This window comes from Drosophila nasuta, chromosome 3 (genome assembly GCF_023558535.2).
Source record: "Drosophila nasuta strain 15112-1781.00 chromosome 3, ASM2355853v1, whole genome shotgun sequence".
NCBI lineage: Eukaryota > Metazoa > Arthropoda > Insecta > Diptera > Drosophilidae > Drosophila > Drosophila nasuta.
Genome location: NC_083457.1, coordinates 11,716,468 through 11,739,863, shown reverse-complemented (window position 1 = coordinate 11,739,863; position 23,396 = coordinate 11,716,468). Strand labels below are relative to the sequence as shown.

General features: G+C 34.3%; 1 protein-coding gene across 4 annotated transcripts in view; it reads left to right on the top strand.

Moving 5' to 3' along the window:
- Positions 1–23,396, top strand: part of LOC132791351 (receptor-type guanylate cyclase Gyc76C-like) — a 46,912-nt gene that overhangs the window by 10,844 nt on the left and 12,672 nt on the right. For all 4 annotated transcript variants that reach the window (XM_060800227.1, XM_060800225.1, XM_060800228.1 and 1 more), the window contains exon 3: positions 8,310–8,591. The gene's annotated coding sequence lies outside the window, so the exon portion shown is untranslated. The remainder of the gene's footprint in view (positions 1–8,309; positions 8,592–23,396) is intronic.

The following is a 23,396-nucleotide window of genomic DNA, read 5'->3' as shown; positions in this document are numbered from 1 at the left end:
TAAATTGTGGCCAGTTCAAGAATTGAACGAGGGTTAAATAAAGCAAATCGTTTAATTGTTTAATTTAATTGCAAAATGTGATTGCCCCGAGTCTTTTCCACTGTTTGTGGCAGCTATAAATTCGCTGCTCGAAAATGTGTTGTAAGAGGCCAAAACAGAATTAGCTAAAGCGAGTTTTCAATTGCCGGTTAACGGAGCGTATAATGCGACTCTTTACACAAATTATCTCACAAATGAATCTCTGGCCAGGATGTCTTCAACAGGACGAGCAGCAGGACGAGCTGTTAAAGGCACAACTTCCCTGTTCCGTATTAACTTTTTGCAAGTGGATTTTCATTCAGCTTTCCCTTTTTTTTTAGTAGCTTAACTTATCTGCAAAGTTTGCAACTTTAATTTCCTTTATTGTTTTCTTGGAAATCTAGGAACTTGCTTTTATATTCTTTAAGCCATAATAAGTATTATTAAGTGCATTTAATACTATAAAAAGCAAAAGTATTTTATTCTGCAAGTCTTGTGAAAGTATTATGTTTTTGCTATAAATAATATGGGCTTAAAATTAATTTTAACTTATGAATTGTATCTATTTAAATTCGTTAGTTTTAAAGATGTATCATATTTTTATACCCGCTGTGGATTGGGTAGATGAGTATCATATTATATCTTCGTGCCTGTAGGAAATGTATGTTACAGGTAATAAATGGGATAACAAATATAGCTTTCGGTATATTGTAGCATTTTTTGGTATATGAATTCGGTATATTGTAATATACTGCATGTTTTTTGAGTTCTTCACATTATTTTACATTATTACTCTAAAAATACCTTGTTAATTTTACAATACATTCTATTAACATTATCAAAGTCATGATTAAGTCTTTTAAATACTGCACTTCAGTATTATATTGTATAAACTGTTAAAATGAATAAAAATAAGATAGAGATTTACTTAATTCGATTAAATACTTTAGTATTTCTGTCTTAATAAATAAATTTATAGTGTTCTGTCGATGCTTCTATCATTGATAGCCAATACATATTGTAAATTCGTTGACCTGTTTACTTTTGGAATAATGCACATTCTGTTGTCTTGCTCTGAAAGTCATTTACTGTATATTTTGTTACACATTTTATTCACATTATCAACATCGTTTGTAAACTGAAAACGCGAGTTGAGCTTTTGTTTCAGCCGCTGGCCGTTGATTGCATTTAAAGTTTTTAATTTCATTGGGCCAGCAGCAGTTTTGTCCTCTTCCTTCCTTCCTTCCTCTTCCCCCCCCTCTGGCTCGGCATAAATATTAGTTGGCGCCTCTTCCTCTTTAGCTGTCGAAAACAAACAAAGGCCATTTGCTTTTGGCAGTGTAGAATGAAGGATGTTCGTGCAACTCGAATCCCCCTCTGGCTTCGCTGACAAAAGCCACAAACAAAGGTCACACACACACACACAAAATGCTCACATTCCGACAGGACACATATCAGTCTAGGTCGGAGTCCTTCCTTCCAGTTCTTGAATTATGTATAATTGTGGTTGTTGTGACGGTTTTTGAGTGTGTTCCAAATAAAGCCTCAGACTTTTGGCTAATACTATGAAGCTGCATTGAGATGCAATCAAGCACAAGGAATTTTGTGGCTGAAGCATTCACCAACAGCTGTCATGAAGCATAGAACAATTAGCTTTTGATCTCACTCTCTTTTTTTCATAGAATTTTTCTCTTTGATTGCTTGTGAATGGCAGGAGTATTAGAGATAAATATGTTTATTGTGAATCATGTGGGTGAACTTAATTTAAGTGAGTCTATTATTTGAATTTAGTGAAGAGTTCCCTTAAATAATTCATTTTTTCAAAGTATATTTTCTACTCTTTAATAAGCGATTTTTTTATAGGTTTTCTACTGTTTAATAAGCCTTATTTTAAAACTCTTTAAAGGCATTTTTTAATGTAACATGTTTTTGTTTGTCTTGGAAAATGTATTTAATAAGCTAGACAACTTTTTCGTGTACGCTGAAAACTTTTTATGTAGCGAATTTTGTTTTGTGCTCGTCATCTGCTTATCTCATTCTCTTTCTCATTTTTCCACTGTCTCCTTGTGCTTATCAGAAAAATTATGCCATCGTGTGCAGAGGCAACGATAAGATCAGAAATGAAATCGCAACAAGATTCTTCAGCGGCGTTTGCAGTGTTGAAAAAAGCTTTTCTGCGAATATTTTTAGCTCTCCACTTTGACCCCGAAAATAAAAACATAAACAGCCAGAGTTTGTCTATGGGGTTAGCACTTGGGAAAGGTCTCTTATCTCCATGCGGAGCTCTGCAGCTAAAAGAATTTTAATAGCCATGAGCACGGAGCAGACTGCTGATAAGACTCTGAAATGTATTTTTAGTTTTCAGCCTCCAAAATGAAAAGCAAAAAATATGTATAAATAATTATGTTACAATTTTCGCGTTGCTGTTTTTTAGGCCTGCGAAAAACCTTCGAGTTTATTCAACTTTTGTCCCAAGTGCAGTCACAACAATGTCGTCAACAAGTTGCAGCAGCACCCGAAAGCGAACTGCAAGTGCAGCAGATGAAGAACAACAATAACAATGACAAAAACAAAAACAAGAAAAATAAAACAACAATAATATCAAGGTCATTACAGTTCATTACTCATGTAACAAGTTGCTTTTCTTCGCCCTCTCTTTCTCTCTGCTTGTTTCTGTTTTTGTTGCTTGCTTTTTTTTTGCTGACTTGAAATTGAATTTATCTTTTTGCGCTGATTATGTAAGGCAATACATTTCTTTGACATTTTGCACATTTTTATAAAGCCAGCATTATTTTGCATTTCTCTTTTAAAGTGCATAATTTAAAATGCAGTTTTTATATAGGAAAACATGTTAATTGCATAATTAATATTTAATGAAGAGTTTAAAATTCCATAATGATAGCTATACATTGCAAGCTTATGATTAAAACATTAATAATGATAGCTTTTTGTTATCGCTTATTTGCACTTCATTTGAGTAATTTGTTTTTTGAATAATACAAAAATATAAAATGCCTAATCCTTTTTGTGTTTTTTCTCCCAAAAGCTAAAAATGTAGATTGTAGATGACATGGAATTATAATTGCATTATTAATAACGACAAATACTCTTTTAAAAATAAATATTCATTTGAGAATTTATTGTTCTCTTAGCTCGAAGATTCTCTAAAGTTATTTTTAATTTTAAACATTATTCTTCCTATGTCGATAGATCAAACTCAATTACAAAAATACCATGAAGAATAAAATATACCACATTGTTAATATTTAATGAAATGATAACAATTGTATAACAATTTCACTTTTAGAGTTGTCCGCTAATTAAACTGATAATTAAGGTATTACAAATTATCACTATTTATATAAGGCTTATTATTACTACAATATTTTTGTGGGTTCTATTTAAGTAATTTGCAACTTGTCTAATGCGTTTTGTACTTTTTGTGGAAAATTCCCCACTTAGTGCTATTTTTAAACTGCTTAAATATAGAAAACTGTTTATGGTGCGTTTCCAATTGCATTTTTCTACACGTGAAGCGTTGCTAACAAGCTTAGTTCATTCACGCTATTACCCGATATTTATTTTGTTCTGGATTATTTATTATAAGCTGCGTATTACGACATATCTGAGTTGTGGCATAGTTTTTCTTACGAAACTTTAAATAACAACAATGTAGATAAATCTCAAAATCTTTTTATTTATTTGTATTTATTTCGGTTGAAGCAACAAAGTTGCCCAAAAGTAGTTCCCCGTCGGCCCATTCAGATGATACGAAATCCCCTTTTAAAGAGCTTTCAACGCTTTATCGTTGTCTTAACTGAAGTTGCTGTTGCCGCTGTTGCTATCATGGGCATTGTTTATGTTTAGGCCACGGGCCCGCCACTAAATTATGTTGTTTTAGCTTGGCATTAATGACTCTTTCCGACTCACTCTCGACACTCGACGACGGTGTCTCTGTCGATATGACCGGAAGCGCTATTTCATCGCCCATTCTCATGTCCCATGCTAGGCGGCACTCCTTCTGCTTTGCAATCTGCCACAGAGCTGTGGCAACTTGGCATTGCTGCCACTGTCAACACCAAACAAGCGAGGTGAGTGTTGCATACGCATAAATTAAGCCTCAATGTTTCAACACCCACGCAATGCCATGTCCAATAAAACTTTGCCTAAATATTATCACGGCGAGCAGTTCACAAAGTTGCCTGAAATACGCTAAGACAAATCTGTGTAGAGGATAGAGCAGGTGTGTTCAAGTTCATGAGTTTGGGCAGTTTAATATTAATAAATAATTCTAAATACTGTCTTTAATTTAAAATTTTTAGTTTCAAGATTTTCTAAATTTATTATTATTATGTTGTTTTTCCTTATAAAAATAATTCCTATGTGGAATTTAAATAATTAAGCTCGACTTTGAGATTCCCGCTACCCATAATAATACCAAATCAATATACCAAGAGATACACAAATATACCGAATACTATATTATATAGTAGAACATTCAAAAAATACCATACAGTATACCAAATACTATGTGCGGTATTATTTTTATTATATACCAAATCAATATACCGAAATACAATAATATACCGAAGTCTATGGTATATAATACAAGTTTCGAAATATACCATAGAGTATAAAATATATCATATTGTCAATCGAAGCAAAAATATATTGTTAATTTTAATTTATTCTTAATGGACCGAATAGATTATAATTACTAACATATTTCATTATTATCAACTGAATTGTTACTAATTATTAATTGTTTTTCATCATAATGTGTATGTTGTTAACATTTTATTCACCTTTATTTTCTTATAATTCAATAGCTTCTTGAACTCTCCTTTCTATTCGGTAGTTTAAATTTTTTCTGGTAATGCACACAGTTGTGTTCTGTGAATCTCGCCTTTTGCCGTTGGCATCGCTGGCAAAAATTTTCCATGCGAAAAATTAGAAAAGAAATACGAAAATACGAACGAAATTGTTGCGAAGGTGAATCGCAGCTATCATCATTATCATTGTCATCGGCAGCGGCATTATCATTATTATAGACCATCTACCTGAAGGCATCTTCTTCTTTGCTGCTGCTAAGCTGCTTCTGCTGTTGCTGTTGCTGCTAGGAGGCGTGGACGTGTTGCTAACAATTTTAGTGTTTTTGTTTAATAAACAAACAAAGTCAATTGGCCCAACGACGCCAGAAAGTCGCAAGAGTCCAAAAAGGGTTTCCAGCCCCGTCATCTTTGGGCGGGTCCTATTAGCATTAATCGTTCCCTCTCTTTCACTTTTAGAGAGAGTGTGTAAGTAAGTGTGTGTGTGTGTGGGAGTGTGTCTATTTTGTCCAACACAACCAGCACACACAATAAATTTACGACTTTGGATCGGTTTTAACAACTGTTTGTTTTGCAATTTTGTGAAGGCAAAATTTATGAAACGCTTCTTTTATGGCCAGTTTGTTTAGCATTTAAGTGGGCGTGGTGCATTCTATATATGCGTTTAACGCAAAAGCGCTGCAAAAGCGAAAGTTTCGCGCATAAAGAAGCGAAAGAAGAACTCGAAAAAGCTGCTTCACAATCGAGTTATCGAGTGTTGAATACTCTGTCGTTAAAGCAATTTAATGCTTTCGATAGCAGGTGTTGAAGTGAGTTTAAAGAGAACTTTGCCAATCCATTAAGCATAATCGGATATGAGAAAGTATTTTCCATACAAAAGAAATACTTAAATTGAATGCTGAATTTAATAATAAATAAATTTAATAGAAATACCAAATGCTGAAAATAGAAATAGTATAAATAAAATTATTCATTTGTTCAGAATCTTCGATTGTAAACGTTTGATTTAAATTACTAGATAATTACTAATATATGTCGAAAATTTTTCGTTTTTTTTTAAGTTTCTTCAGTTATGATACTTTCTATAATATTTATCAAAGCTTCCCTCCAATAGAATTTAGAAATCATATACAAGGAAATAATAAGAATAATAGTTTATCTATATTATATAATATATAGATTTAAAAGTATTTTTTGTAAGCTTCCAGAAGCTGTATATAAAGATTGATTTTAAAAACTAATTTAGTATTGCAAATTCTCATAATAAACTCTCTTTCATATCATATAAAGTATTTATATTTAATCGCAGTGAAGTTTCCCTGCAATGCGTTCTAAGTTTTTGCTATTTTAGTAATTTTGTAATATCCACAAAACATGACACAAACAATTACCATAAAACAATACAGAAAACTTGCAGCGCTCTTAACTTTTTTAATAACTCTCGCTTCACTTCGCTGTGTCTATGCAATAAGGCAAGTCACTTTTTCATAGCATACTTTTCCGGGTGCACAACTATGATGATGGGCCAATTAACTTGATGTCGCTCATTCGGTCGCCATGTAACTCTGCCTCTTTATCTCTCTCTCTCTCTCTAACTATCTGCCTCTGTCGCTTGAAACTCGAAACGGCAGCTGTCGCTGCATCCTTTGAGAGTGCGACAAATTAGAAATGTGTACATCCGTTGGATGCCACAGTCTGCCCCTCAGTCCCATACTTTTGGCTGGCGCTTACAAATGGACATGTCGTCGAAATCCTAGATAAGTGCAACTCACTTGGTTTGTCATCATTCAGCGCTGCGAAGCACTTGCAATCTTGTGTGACAGTTGCAACAAGTGCAGTTGCATTTTCTAACGGCACTTGCTACATAATTGATTATTATTCGCTTCTAGAAATATTTGTTTTAATTAAAAAAACACAGAATAGTGGGTTATGGAAATATTCATTTTGTTGGAGTATCAAATTGCTGCGCGTAGTTTGCGTTTGCGTTTGCTTTGCTCAACCTCATTGATTTAATGCCGAGGTTTCTCCCACGTGCTCTGCTGTTCAAGGACACGCTTTGATTTAGTGTTATTGACAAGCATGTGGACAGCTTTTCACCTCGAAGCTACCAACTGCTAGCTACCTGTGGCATCTGATGGCATAATCCAGCCAGCTGTCAGCCATAGGAGGTAACTAGACTAGACCAAGTTATTAAGTGCAGTTCAATAAAATCGAGAGTGCTTTAAAGATTTATGAAGGCTTCTTCTCTCTTTCTCTACTCTTACAGTATTTTTAACTTTGTAACTTGCCAGATTTCTTCTTGAGGAGCCAATTAACGAGAAGGTTGCAGGCTTCGTAGTGCTGAGCTCAGCTTCTTTGCCTAATGAGGGATTTTTCATAAACGGATTTCTTAATTAGCTCATTCAAAAGAGACTGCTTTATGCATACTATACTATTTATATATCTGGAGGAGCAACTACTAAACATAATTATATCTGCATCTGCAATCCTTTTGAGCTATAAATATTCTTACCTTTTTCTTGTTGACTTTTGTACTTATGATAAGGCGAAGAAGTGCATATTAGATACGATAAATTGAAGAAGTAAAATTGAAATTGTAAAGTGAATTTCATGCTCCAACGCAAATAAAAATTTCTTGGTTCAGTAAAGAAGTTCTTTTTAGAACAATTATTAAATAAGTAAAGTATAGTTTGAAATATATTTTCTACTAATTAGTTAAAGTATCTCGCAGAAGGAGAAATTTATGGAATGCGCAAGAAACCGGATGTTGGAGTGATGAATATTTGCACTTTTAAACGATTTAAAAAAAAAATTTATAAGGAATTGCATTTCAAAGTGAGCCTATGAAAGTGCTCGAGGCTTTGCCCAAAGGCACAGCTACTTAAAAAAAGAAGACTGTGTGAAATAATTTGTCATCACTTTATGACTTTTTGATTTAATTTTTTACAGCAATTTAATTATGAATGCTTCAATTGATGACACAATATTTCAGTTGCGAATATGTATTTACTTAACTGTTTTTTTCTCTTTGCTGGACTGACATAAAAACATGGAATTGCGTTTGTTTATGTTTCTCGTATGCATTAATTAAACGTCGCATAATATTTGAATAGTACTTCGCAGAATAGTCATATTTTGGGTATACTAGAAGGGGAATGCAAATAGTGATTTAATTTATTCCGTGGTTCTAGATTGTAGAAATATATGAATTGATTTAAATATGTTATTTCTTATGATTTTATAATCTGAAGTTCCATATTTTATTCTGTTTATGTAGGGTATTTCTCTCTCGATCGATTTGACTTCAACGAGATTTTTAAGCTGCTTTCAGCAAACATTTTTTTTAAATATATTTGGAAATATATTTCGTTGCGTATACGCAATATCTATATGTTGCAAAATGAATTATTTTTATTTCCCATTGATTTCACATACAATTTTAATTGGTATTCGCTTTTGCAGATATGGATAAAAGTAAACAAGTGTGCGAAACATACCAAATAACAACAACAACAACAACAACAACATCGTCGCCTATTATACAAGTTCAAAGTTAAAAAGCAGCTGCAATAACGACATCAATAATTACAACAACCAGGAAAGCGCCAATTGCAGGAATTTCGTGCAGCGACTGCAGAAGTTGTCGCTGTTGTTATCATAGCAGCAACAACAACAACACTTTCAACACAAACAACAACAACAAGAACACGGCAATAATAACAACAAAATACGAAAAACAATCGCGTAAGTATGCAAGCATTTTTGCAACTACTTTACTTAATTCAGTTTGTTTTATTTTATCAAATTTAATAACACTTATTGCAACGCATTAATTGACTGGATGAACATTGAACTCTGTAATTATTATTATTAATTGGCAAGATTCTTTCCGATTGAAGCCGGAAAACGGATGTGCATTAAATGTCTGTTAAATCACAGGAAAAGCTGTTAATGCTGTTTAATTTTAAAATGCGGCACTTTAAGGTAGACTTATCTCAAAACGAATAAGTGGAAATAATTCATATATGCCATACATGCTTTCATCTTGCTGATTTCTTCTGATGTATTGTATCGAAAATTTTACATTTCTCTATAATACCTGAAAATTTAGTTATGATCTGATACAAATTTATAGAAATTAAAAAACTTTAACGGCTGCTGCAATCGGGTCTGAGTTGCCTTGGTTGGTAATCTGGTATTTTTGTACAGTCTGGTATAATTTGAATGTGGTATACTTTTGTACATTTTTGGAATATTAATTTGGTAAAATGTATACCGCGCTGTATATTTTAAATGTTGTAGTATTTATATTAACATACCAAATATAGCCTTTGGTATACTTTTGTGAATTTTCGGTATATTATGTTTGTATATTTAAAAATGTATACCGCACTGTTTTGCTTTTATTAAAAATGTGTAGCGGGTATTTAAAAGCGGAGCTTCCATAATTGTTTTAAAATCAGTTGCTCTAAAGTGAACTTAAGTCACAACAGTTAACTGAAAAGATTTCGGCTGAATAATGTTTTAGTCTTGCCAATTATGGTATCTTTTGATATATGTTATTATGGGTATCGATTGTTTTTTTCGATATCTTGGATCATATAACTTATCTTAAAATCTATTTACGCTTTTTATCAAAAGTGCTACAAATGATGCGTAATTTCCCAAAGCCTTATAAATACCTCAAATATGATATGCGTCACGTTTTAATAGTCATACTATTTTGAGTTTTAATGAGCAGAAGAATAAACAATTTAAACTATTTAGTACTTATTTCTATTTAATTTTTAAATAACGAAAGAATAAACACTTTAAATTGAATTGCATTGGATTCTAATTCTCTTTAATTTCAATTTGTATGAAGTTGTCATTTATTGCTGTGCAAGCAGAGCTGCTTTCGTGTTTCACTTCTCTGATTTTGCTAATTGTTTAAACACTTAATCGCCATATAATAAACGACACGTGCAAAATGCGCAACGTACTTGCCACAATAAGCACAGTTGTAATTGCATGGCATATGAATGCGAATGCTTGTATGAGTGGGTTTTTGTGGTATGTTTGTACTCGAATCATGCGCTTATTCAACGCTCTCTCAACGCTCAACGTTTAAACGCTGATTCAGCGGGTTTTTGTTGCTTGTTGCTGGCTGCTGGCTGCTTTCATGCCGCAGGCATTTTGCCAAAGCCGCATGGAAAACCTTTTGGGAAAAATGCCAAGAAGCCGCATGCCAAACAGAGCCCATGCAAAAACTTGTTGCTAACAGACAGATATCAAGTATACGCAACGTTGATAGTCAGTTAATGCATCATATGTAAAGGTGAAGCGCATTCATCATAATCAGACTTCTGACGTTTTGGATAAACGATTCGAATTAAAAATTGTGATGCCGGAAGCAGATAATACGACTCACATGGCATTATCTTAAGCTCTCGCTTGATCTTGGTGTTAATGAAAGATCATGATCAAAGCTGCACACAGACCAGAGAGGAAGGAAGAGGATGGAAGAGTGTTACAATTACACTGAGAACGGAGACTCGACTAATTCACACATTCATTTCAACCTCGCGCAATGTGCCATAATATATATATATATCGCTATATATATTATATACTATTTATAAAGCCGCGACATATAGACAACCGCAGTGACCGCAAACATTTTTTTCTATTATTTGCTTTTCTTCTAATATTCATTATTATTATGCATGTTAAATTAATGATAATTTATTGATAACATTGTAGAAAACAATAAATTTTGTGGTATAGTTGTTAATTCCATTTGTCGTAGTTTTAAAAATAAACTTAAAAATGTTACAACGATTTAAATCAGCTCCAAGGCTAAATGAATCGAAGAAGAAAAAGAAAATGTCATTTCATATAAATAGAAAGTGCTTAACCTATGATTAATTGGATACATCATTTTTATTGAATTGACATATTGAACATAATAATGTGAAATTTGGTTGAAAATGTGGTATATTTTGTAGTTTATGGTATATTTTGCACGCAATAGTATGTTGGTATATCAAATTTAGTCTTTGGTATATTTTAGTATACTTTCGAATTCTTTTTGAATTATTTTATGAATAATTCCGCAATGTTTTGATTTTATTGAAAACAAGGAGCTGTTATTTTTTTTGGTGTAGATTTTTCACTTGTGTCAGTTCAATATATTCAACAAATAAATTTAGAGTAATTAAAGATACAACTCCAAAATATAGATTCACTTTTAATTATGATATGTTATGATCAACTATGAAAAGTCTTCTTATCGCTAAATTACAAATAAATTATTAAATTCTCTCTTAAATTCTTTGAAATCTCTAAAAATGCATTTAAAATAGTTTGTTCAAACTTATTTTGCTTATGTTCATTAAATGCCTAATCAATTTAAACGACGAGTCTGGGTTCAAGTCTGGCAATAAAAGCGAAAGTAATCAGCTTTCGATTCACTAAAAGCTCTTTTATAGCAAGCTTAGGCTGTCTGTGAAAACTTTCATTGACTGATTAATGACCACTAAGCGCATTAATAGAAATGGGAATTCTAAGTTTTATTTAATTTTTTTCCCATTTGCCAGCCGGACTGTCGCCTGTATTGTGGTGATTGATGAGCTGGCGCCAAGTTGTTCATCATATTCGTGCCAGTTTTAAGCTAATTAAGCGTCAGGCCGAGGCACAAACAGAAACTGACTGCTAACAATTGAAATGCTATCAATATCAAATGGCAGCAGCAGCAACAACAACAACTCCAACAAGAACAATCATAATAAACACATGTGAAACACTTGATAACTCGACTCAAGATAACCAAATCGATTCATGTCGACAACACAACAACTTCAAACAGCTGTGTGTGTGCAAGTGTGTGTTGTATGTGTGTGTGTGTGTGAGTGTGTGTGCTTGTATAACATTTAACAATATAATCACTTGAAAATGCCAGTTATAAGAACTGGTAACGTTCTTAAAGCTTCTCAAGTGCTTGCCTTTTGACGTTTAATTGCTGTTTAACAAATTTTATTTTGACTCTACATTGACTTTTTTCTCGTATGCTCTGCTTTAGAGTATTTAAGATATCTCGAATTTCGGTTCAGACAATTATAACTGTAATTTTTATGATTCCTGAAAATTTGGTTGCCATGGGATAAAAATTGTAGAAGTTACTACGGGGTTTCGTTGCTTTGATTGAAAATCTAGTATATTTTGCACTTTATGGTATATTTTGAGTGTAGTACTATAAAAATATACACCACTCAGCTTTTGATTTTTGATTTTATTTTAAAATTAATACTACACTCTTTAGCTTTCATTATCTTTTTGTGTAAATAAATTTCGGATAAAATGTGTTTATCAATAAAAAAAAGAGTTTGAAGCTTAACAGAAATTATAATAATACGTTTTTGTTGTAGAGTATTTACTATTCGCCTAGTTTTAAATGCGTCTCATTCTCGCTTTTGGTTTCTGTTTCTTCTTTGTCTTCTTTTTGTTATTGTTGTTGTTGTTGTCTTTGTGATCGTCATTGTATAATGACTGAGCGTCAAAATAACAATTAGATTGGCTAATAAGCGAGAGTGGCAGACAATGCCAATGTTGCTTTCGATTCGATTCGATTCATTCAATCTCTGTGAATGGCTCTTGATATAAGTCTATGAGTGGATTTTTAACCGCCGCCGGGAATCTGAAGCCGGCTTCCGCATGACTTTACAAGTCTGGACTTTAGACAAAGCCGCCTCTATTTTGGCTTTGACTCAGACTCGATTTGATTCTTTCATTCAGTTTCGGTTTCATGCATTGTTTTCTAAACTGTTGTGACTGGAATTTATTTGAAAGTGAATTTGTGAACAGCATAAAAAAGAAAAGCATTTCTTTGTCGTAGATTAAAGAATTCTGTGAAGTAAACCAAAGTTAATCAAAACTAGAAATTAAGTCTTAGTGGCACAAGAAAATAAACTTCAAAGCACAAGAAAAACGGAAGCTTGGAAAAACAAACAAATAAATAGTTTCTTGATTTGAAACGTACCCAAGTTGACAGCATAATTATAAGTTTCAATTCACAAGAACTTCATTAAAACTGTGGGCAAAACAATTTATTGCTTTAAGATCAGTTCACAAATAGTTGAAATACTCCAAAAAGAGCAATCTCGATTCTTTAAGCTGAGTCAATTAATCATTCATCAAATTGTTGCCTATCGATAACAAAGCGCGCTTGAGATTCAAGTGATAATTGTCTGCAAATTATATGGAAATAAATCCAATTAAAAACGATTTTATTTATTTCACGCCGTACCACTCGGCTCTTGGCTACGCGTAGTTTCCAATTAGTTGATGATAACCCCGTGCCCCTCTATCTATCTCTCTGTGTTTGGCAGGTGCCTGGAGGCTATCAATAAAAACTAACAACAACAACAACAAAATCAAACAATTTATCATACAATGTCAGCGTTTTTTTCTTCCTCTCTCTCTATCTATCTCTTTTTGTGGTTTTGTGTGTGGTTTTGTTTTTTAAGCTAACTTTTAGGATTGTTATTTGAATTTGTTTTGCGGCTTGTGAATGTCGCCTCAGTGGCTGAGCACGTTTAGAGCTCATCTCTTTAGTTTTCTTCTTCTGTTGCTTTTGTTGTCTATTTCTCTGTTTCTTCTTCGCTTTTTTTATGGGCGAAGCCGGTAAGTGCTTATGGTAATCGTTGCGGCCTTTTAATTAATGCCTTTTAGCTTTCCCAAAAATGAAGAAAGACAGCAAAAAAAAAATGAAGTGAATTCTCTTCTCGCTGCTTTTGTCGCGTGGCCAGACAATGACTAATACTTTGTTGCTGTTGTAGTCGTTGTTGTTATTGTTGCCAGTGTTATTTGTTGCTATTTGTCTCACTTTTTTTTTGTTTCTCTACGCTATCTACGTGGGGGGTTAATTAACTTTGTGCGTAAAGAATGAGTGTGGCGACCCCTTCTGAGTTGAGTAAACAAATTGCACTAATTTGTGTCTTATTATTTAATAACAAAATAAATAGACTAAAGCCGACAACTAAGTGTGTTGGTTGGTGTGTTTGTATGTAGACCAATTAACCCGTTTCATGCCGCACTTGTCAACGGCGCTTTCTGCGCAATTATTTTATGACTATGCTGCTTCTTAGATCCTTCAGTCCTTCAGTCCTACTACCATATTTCCAATTAGGAACAATCATTGTCGCCGCAAGACGACGACGACGACAACGACAACAAAAGGGCGCGACCAGGCAACAACTGAGAGAAGGGCGTGGGACACACCTTGACCTTAAACCCAGTCAACATAGTTCATCATCCATTGCTATCGACTTCAACTTCATTTTATAGATTCGATTGCATTGCAAGGCAAGAACAAATTAAAGAGAAAAATGCATGTCAAATCAAGGCGAAGAAATGCACTTAAATGTCAATTGCAGATTTCGTAAACTACATCACAACTGAATCCTAAAGTTAATAAATAAATTTTAGCTAAACAAAAACGGAAGTTTGCTTTTAGAATTTTCTGAATTGTTGGCAAAAAAATTCTCCACTCAATTGTTTAATGAACTGTGTGTATGTTGTGCGCCTGCAAAGAGTTCGATAAGTTTCGTCAACAGCAGCTCTTATGGAAAAGTGAAAGGAAACGAAGGCAATTAATATCCAAATATAAATCAAACAAGGAAAGATTAATTACAGCTACCCCAGTATTAGAAATACAAAATTTAATTGATTTCTTGAGAATAAAACGACGGCTAGCGAAAAATTCTTGGCAAAAGTGAAAGCCGAAAACAGGTCTTTAAAGATTTATTGCCATACCCATCAGGCTTGTCTCTTTTCGACTACGTGACTATGGAAATTGGCTGAGTGCAGAGCTAATCGATAAGCTCGATGGGAAATATGAGAAGAATATTGAATTGTTATTCTCAATACCCGCTGGATAGAAGGGTATTATAATTTTGGGCCTGCAGAAAATGTCTGTTGATCAGTGTCAACAGTCTGTCTTACTGTATGAACACCAAGATCTCAGAGACTATAAGAGATAGAGATATAATATAATAGAGATTAGATATAGTATAATCATTAATACTAATTCTTGAGATTGGAAAGCTGTTGAAAGCTTTTTATGAAATTCTAGTATATCTTGCACTTTACGGTATATTTTGAACGTAGTATTACACTAATATACCAAATATTATATTTTGTATATTTATAATATTTTTGGTGTATTTTAAAATTATACCCTACTTTTTCAATATATGTAGCGAGTATCTCACGGTCAAGCATACTCGACTGTAGCTTTCTTGCAGAGCAGTGAAATATAAATAGATCAAACACAATGTTATTGATAGTAATTAGATTATTTTCTCTACATTTTTATTGTTCTTTTATGTCTTAAATATGGAAAACGAGCCACATTTAAAATCGTCACGATGACTCTGACTTTTAGTCAAGTTTTAGGCGCCATCATTCTGACGTAGACCTCGATCCTCTCGCTCTTTCTATTGCGTCTCCATCTCCGTCTCTCTCTTTCTCTAGTGCCCGACCCTAGCTGACGTGTCTTTTATCAGAGATTGTTTATATAGTACCTCGCACATTCATTGCACCCTTTTTTTCTGTGTATTATCGTAGTTGCTGTTGTCGTTGCTCGAATTGGCATTGTTTAAGGCCAAGTGTTGCTGCCATTAAACCATAAATTTTTATTTATTATGCCCGAAATTTTGTGCTGTTCATAACAGGCAGAGAACTGGATCGATTTGTTGGCCCGCTGACTGCATTACGATTACGTTTATTGGTCGAAATTGCAATCGGACGCAAGTTTTTATCGCCGCTCTGTGCTATTAATATGTACAACAATATATAACAAAAGTCACCAGAGGAGTGTACTCGACTGTGACATATCTTTAAACTATTTTTAGAGCATTTAAATTAGCTCCAAGAAGCATAAATCGTAATCGCATAGAGTTTTTCATGTGATTAAATGCTTCAAGTGTGTCCATTAAATCATTATACCCGCTTTTTGAGTGTAATAAGGTGGCGTTATTGATAATGAAATTTCTATTTATAAACTTAAAGAGTTGTGTGCAATTGTTTTTGTGTGTATTCAAATAACAAATTGAAATCGAATCACAAATTTGAAACCAAAACCGAATATTGAACTTAAAACCGGGCGATCGAGAACAAGTTGTTGTTGCCTTTTTTGCATATTGCTTCAACTTAATCGCTTCGCCCGTTCGTTCATGTATTATACTTATTTTATTTTATTCAACCAGAAGTTATTTTTAGCTGTAAGCGTATGTATTTTTAAATGGCCTTGGACCACTGTGACGCCTGTTTTCGTTGGTGCTGGAGAAGAAGATCTCCGATCTTGGGGCCAGGCCAAAAAGTCAACGTGACGTGTTTAATAAGTCGATCATCTTAACTTGTTTTCGATTGTTGTTTAACAACAGATCTTAACTGCAATTGCATTACACTTTGATAGTCTACCTTTGGGCGCTCAAGAAGATGATTGCGTTTCGCGTTTCTTATTTCATTTAAGCTAAAACTTATTGCAAAGCCAACTTGAGCTTCTATTAAGGTGTATTATTCGTTTGCTTTATTAGGTTCCATTGTTTTCTTAAAGTACTTTTAGTTGGCAACGAGCTTGTTCGAATTGTACTCAGCTTAGACTTCATCAATAATGATAACTTAATTTATTATTTATTTGAATTAAATATGTCCAGAATATTAAAAAGAAATGAAATGTATGATAAGTTCTTATAATGTGGAATTATACTCCAAAAACCTTCAGCTTTATAGGAATATTAGTTGAATAAATAAAATAAATTATATGATATTAATTTGTCTTTATACTATTTTAATAGTAGACCAGTGTTCATTAAAATATCAGAAGCATAACTATATAAAGGTTTTTATTGCATATTCCATTTTGTTAGTTGATCGTTTGCAGATTAACTTGTAAAATGGAACATGGAGTTAAGAAATAAGAAAAAAACCCTTTAGATGTGGTTTGTTTTTCTATTGTTTTCATACAACGTTTGGTTCTTCACAGGAATAACAGTTTTTGAATTTCTTCTTCAAAAGTACCGAACACAATTGTAATTTTGTGCTGCTACACTTCCATCTATACTATGTACTTTAATAGTGGACACACGAATATTTATTGACAAATCTAAAAACAAAATAAATAAACTGAATAGACTGATAGAATAAATAAATTTAATGTAATTTATGATGTACTGCTGTAAAGGGCAGCAGCATTTAGTAGAAAAAATGACTAATACTTGAGAAATCCGAAAAGAAAATAGAAATGCAATGAAATATAATTTATTATAATTTGCTATTCTACAGTAATAGCCAGCTGCTTGCAGGGCATAATGATAGTGACAACTAAAGCTCAAATATCAACAGCTGCATTCGCTGAGAATGCAGGCATTAGAAATGTTTTCTCTTTCATTCATGCTGCTAACAGTCAACGGACAGACAGACAGACAGAGAGATGGAGAGACGGTCAGACAGACTGTCGGGGCCAAGTAGCCAGGCAGCCAAAGTGTCGGGGCGGAGTCTGGACTGCAGTCTATTTAATGCAAGTGGCCGTTGGCTGCTAGCTGATGATGTTGGCTGGTGGCAGTCTTTGCCACTCTTGGGTGAGACTGGGTGGCTGGTGGCTGGTGGCTGGATGGGTTTAACTAGTTCCCAGGCAGGTTGCAGGTTGCAGGCAACTTGGCAGCCTCGCAGCCTGGTTGCCAAGCTGCATTGGTTGCACTGGCTGCCTCGTTGTCTGCCACTGCACGCAAAGTGGTTTAACTGGTATTATTATTAATATTAGTAATGCCAACTAGAGTGTCTAGCTCTATCTGTACAAGCTATATTCACACTAATACATACATATGTACGTGTATATATTTTACACGCATACGATATATATATAGTTGTTTGGTTTAAGTCAAGTTTATTCTGTGGCTGACCTGCCAACGGCATTCCAACCTAAAGCGAGCTAATTTCGAAAACTCGTGCAATGCGGCGTATACGTAATAAATATTAGTCTGTCTACCTGTGTTATTATTATTATCTACCTCCCTGTCCGACTGTGTCTCTGTGTGTTAAATGTCATTATTACTATGTTTACCGTTAAGTGATTATGTAAAGTGACAGTTCTTGCTGTTTACACGTGGCTACGCGAACAGCGAACAGCGAATATAACGAATAACAATCAACATCACCACCTTCTTAAAAGGGGTTCGAAATAAGAGGAATGAGCGAAACATGTAGCAAACGAGATAACTTTAAAGAAAACTTTTGTGCCAAGTTAGCAAAATAGCGAATCAGTTGAAAGTGCAGAGTAGCGAAAACGTTTTAATTCGATTCACTTTCGAGTATTTAGCTTAGAAATGTGCAGAACACAAATGTAGAGTACAACTCAATTAAATTTAAACGATGTGGAATCTAGAGTAGCTAAACTGATAATTAAAGAATAATATATAAAAGAATATAATGAGACAAATAATAATAATTTATTGTCCATTTCCATATTATCCGTTTCCAAGTAAAATACACAACATCGATTTAGCATTAAATTAATATATAATGAACTTATATTTTTGTTACGCACTGCTTATCTAACCCCACCGAATATACAGACAAAGAGACAGTTAAGATTAAGTGTGAGCATATAACAAAGTAAGGGATATTTAAATTTTATATACGGTCATCTTTTTTGTACTATTTCATAATATAATATGGGTACATTTAAAAAATGTATAATATTTTATTTATTTAAAGACATTTTTAAAAAGAAATCAAATTAATTTAAAAATAATTATTAATATACTTTTAAAAGTTTTGATTGAAAATAATTATTTTCTTTCTTTTTTCAACTACCCTATTAATATTGGAAAAGTATGTAACATATTTATTATTGAAATATTAAATTTGGAAATACTCGACATAGTTCTCCAACCTATTTAAAATTGTTTACTGTCTCTTGAACTTATTTCTACTAAACAAGATGTTGAAAATTCTTTAAATCTCTGTATTTACTAGTAAATCCCTCAGGTACAAAACTAATCGTTTTTGTAGCTTCTCTCTTACATTTTTATCGAATGCTTTGAATTACATATTTGCTCTGGCTTTTTATCTTTTTCTTTGAATTGGAAATTCCATGCACTATATCATTGCTGAATCAAGAATTTCTTGATGGAGCAATTTACGTGCTTTCTCTCGCACTCTCTCTTTCTTTCTCATTCTCGCTCTTGCCTCCTTTCTATTTGCGAATGGAATCTCTTGTGCATTTTTCTGATAGCCCGGCCAAAGGCGGAAATTGTATTTCCTGTTTGTTGTGCTGCTGCAAGCTGCGAGGCCCGCATCTCGAACCCTTTTTGTGGGTGCCTGGTAGCATCCTAACGAGACTGATGGCCACTCTCGCAAGGAGACGTCACACAAGAGGGGTGGAGGAGGGAAACAGAGGCAACTTGTCGCTGTGGCTGCTGCTGCTCTGGCTGCTGTTGCCTTTTGGCGGCCGTTGTGCTCTGTTCACATGTGGCGCGCATACAAGTATTTCCCCATCCAGATCTATTTTTAGAAAATCCAGTTTTTTGGCACCAGCAACAAAAACTACCAATCGCAAGTGTTTTGCATGCTTTTTAAATGGAGCGCAGTTCACTCCGAGTTGCAGAGTTTGCTGATACCCGGTAAACAAAGGATAAACGGGTATTATAAAGTTGAGGGAGACTAGGGCAATTTTATTAAAATTTTATAATAATGAGAACAAAATTTTGAAAAGAAAAAAAATGTTTAATGTTAATTTAATTCGATTGGAATTAAAACTAAAGGAATGATGAAAGCTCATTTCAATCTATTAAAAAAATACAAAATAATTTGTACAGAAACGAAAAAGAAAACTAAAGTGGAGTGTACTCGACTGTGAGATACCCGCTATCCATCTCCAATAAAACCGTATTCTAAGAAATGTACTTAAAATATACCGCAAAAATACAAAAATATACCAAAGTCTTTATTTGGTATTTTGATTTAGTACTTAATATACTATAGAAAACTTAATATTTCAGAGTGACAGCCAAAAAATCTAAAGCCCGTAAAAATATAGTGTAATAAATATTTAAAAAGAATTTTGTTAGCATAAATCAATTGCAGTTGCTTCAGTGTTGTTGTTTCTTCAGCGTCTAATTGCGTTGACTTTTTCGAGGTATTTCACTGTCGAGCTTACTTCTTGTTTTAATTGCGTGTTTCGTTGCCTTTTGATCGAATATGCAACAAATTTTGAGAGACGACCTCAAAGTGCTGGCGCCTGACATTCATTCAGTCATTCAGTCATTCATTGCATCAGTGAGTCAGTCAGTCAGTCACTCCATCAATCAGTTCGCTGAGCCCTTCACTTTCACGCTGGCCCAACAGGCTGCTGTTTGCCACCAGCTTGCCTGTTATGGCCAGGCTCAAAGACTCGTTGACTGAATGAACTGAATGACTTGCCGCTTCAGTCTCCATCGCTGTCGCTGTCGGCGTCTTCCTTCCTCTCTTTTCTCTGCTGCTGTTTGTTGAAATGCCAAAACGTTGCATCGTTGTCATGTGGCTCCTTTTACGGAGCAACACGCCGCGGCGCCAATCTCTGCCCCTGTTGCTGATGCTGATGCTGATGATGGCTGTAGCTGAAGTTGAAGTTGTAACAGTTGCCACTGCGGCATGCCACAACGGCGCCTTCTTCATTGTTGTCGTTGGTTTGAAAGTGAAATTTTGTTGCGTGCAACATATGTGTTGCCCCCTTCCCCTCCTCCTTCTGCAGCTGCCCCCACCCCAGCCACACAACAACAGCCTTGGCATTGTGCTGATATTGCTGAGATTGCTTGTTGTCGCCTCAACACAACATGCGGCAGAGACAAATAACTGCTGCAACTCCCCGGGGAGCCACAAAATGTTAAATCGCTGCATTTAAGTATTTCTTAATTTCACATTTTATTTAATTTGTATCGAAGTGACTTTAAATATAATCATTTAATAAATGAAGCATTTAAACATTTGTATAATAATATATATTAATAATGTATAATAATAATTATATTACAATATAATTTATGCTTTTTAACTTTTCTAAAATGTGGCAGAATATAGATTCTTTTTTCTTTTGCTCAAAAATTACGTTTCCAATTTGGAAAATCAAATGTTTACTAAGCAATTCATAAACAGCAAATTCGGCCACTTCCCACATGCTTTATAAATATTTACAATCAAAACAAAAATTTATAAATATTCTGCCAATTGTTTACAAAAGTCTAAAAATAATCTCCAAAACGCACTTGGAATAAACGAAAATATTTCGAATATGTTTTTCGCTATTTAAATTGTTGCTCATTAAGTTTTTCGCATCGCAACAAAGATACAAAAATGGAAAACCTGAAATTTGTGTTTTTAAACATTTCTACATTTCTGTTTATTATAATATAATTAACGCATATCGTATCAGGAATTGATTTTGGAAATTTCTTCTGTTAAAGCCTAAATCTAATTACACAATTTTGGGATACTCCTTGGCCATATATCAAGCTCTATTGAGAGTGCTGGCAAATCGATTCATATCAGCTGTTGTCCAACTCAATTCGGTTCTGCTTCATTTGTCGCTGTGAAGAAGCAAAAAATTGCCATTGAAGTGGGCACCTCACAACTCACAGCTTTTGTGGCGTCTCTTAACAATATTCTAATCAACAGATTGTGCAAATCGAGAACGGAGATTGGGCGCAAAAAAAAAAGAAAGAGAAAGGAGTACAGGGATTCGTTTAAGGATTGGGTAACACAGCAACAGGATTGCATCATGAGGGGGGTGGGAAGGGGAAGTATTGAGGAGGCAACGACACATTTGCAACAGTTGAACAGTTCGTTTGCCTTGTAATTTGATTTGAATGTTCTTGGGATGGGCGTTGAGGCATTATGCTAAATGTATTAAGGAGCAGCATTTTTTCCTTTCTCAATTTCATTTTGCTTCGCTCTGCTCTGTTGCCGTCTTCGTTTCGCTCTCTTTCTCTCTCTCTCTCTCTCTCTCTCTCTCTCTCTCTCTCTCGACCTGTGTCATTCACTATTGGGCAAGCAATCAAGTCGTGCCACATTCTTTTACTTCATTCATGTGCTATATAGAGTAAGGCGTTTCTCATTTGTCTCCAGCTATTTGAGACCATGTCCTTCAGGCAAATTTCGTAGCTGTTAATTATGATGAGAGTTTCAGCAAACTATGCTTTGGTTTCAATCAACAAATTGCCTGCAAATCGCACTCTCGGGTCCCATAATCCCCTCTCCGCCCCCTATCGAGTGGCGACGCATTTTCCACATTTTGCAACATTAACCAAATGGCCTATGAACCCTTTTTTCTCTGTGGTCGGAGAGGGAAGAATGGGGGAGGGTTATGTGAAGGCTTGTCAAATGTTGACAACACTTCATAGTTGGCTGGGTGGGCGTGACTGTTTGCTGATGGGCGTCTACTTGTTGATGATTGATGACATTCAATGAATGTCCTCGCAACTCGTTCACACATCCCAAAACCTCAGTTCCATGATACTCTGAAAATTTTCCAATCAACTAACATGTTGTGCGATGAACAAAACTGTTGTGGGGGAAGTTTGCTGAACTTTAACCTACATTTTGAAATGGTCTCGAGTATCTACAACCATTTATTTATTTATCCAGAGTAAATAATCCCCTAGCTTTGCATAGGATTCTTATTTTTGTAGTGAATTCAAATTTCACTTTTTATTTACAGTAAGCTCAACCTTTGATACTTATTTTGAAAATCTCAGAAATACATTGAAATGACAAGCATTTCATTGATATGCAGTTATTTATATTGCGTTGTTTTAATTAGAACTGAAATATATAAGTAACAGCTAAAAATAAATTGATCTTTAATAAATAGCACAAGTTGAAATAATATTCCTACGGTATGTATGCTAATAATATGCATACATTCAAGATCTGTCATATCGATGTCTATAAATAGTGTTGAATTATTGATAAGATGTTTGCTTAATTGTGCCAAGTTCAAATGCGGAAGTAATTTTTAGTTGTGTTAAACATTTAAACGTCGAGCTTTAGCTTTGGTAGGGCTTTCAAGCACGCACACACACAGACACTATTTAACATGTACAATGTGTGTGTGTGTGTATATGCATATCTGCATATTAATGGCAGATCAGACTGACAACCCGGCAGTCAACAGTTGAATTTGTCGCGTCGCCTCACGCAGCTTTTGTATTTGTATTTGTGTGTTTGTCCGCCCGAACACATGAATTGCTGCCGCCCACTCCCCGCTGTATTGCCAGTTTGTTCGTTTGAATATTTGTGTGTGTGTGTGTTTTATCATGTTTGTTTTGTAAAAATATGTAATGTCGTGTTAGTTTATCCAATGGCGTGCCGTCGCGTCTATTTTTAGTGCACAAGCTTTATTTTTAGACCTGGCAAGCAACAACAACTTCAACTTTAACTGCATAAAGTACAAGCAAAGCAAAGCAACGTACAGAAAAAAAAAAACAAAAGGCGAACGCCTCAATGCATTTGCAACTTGTTGCGCCCGTGCAA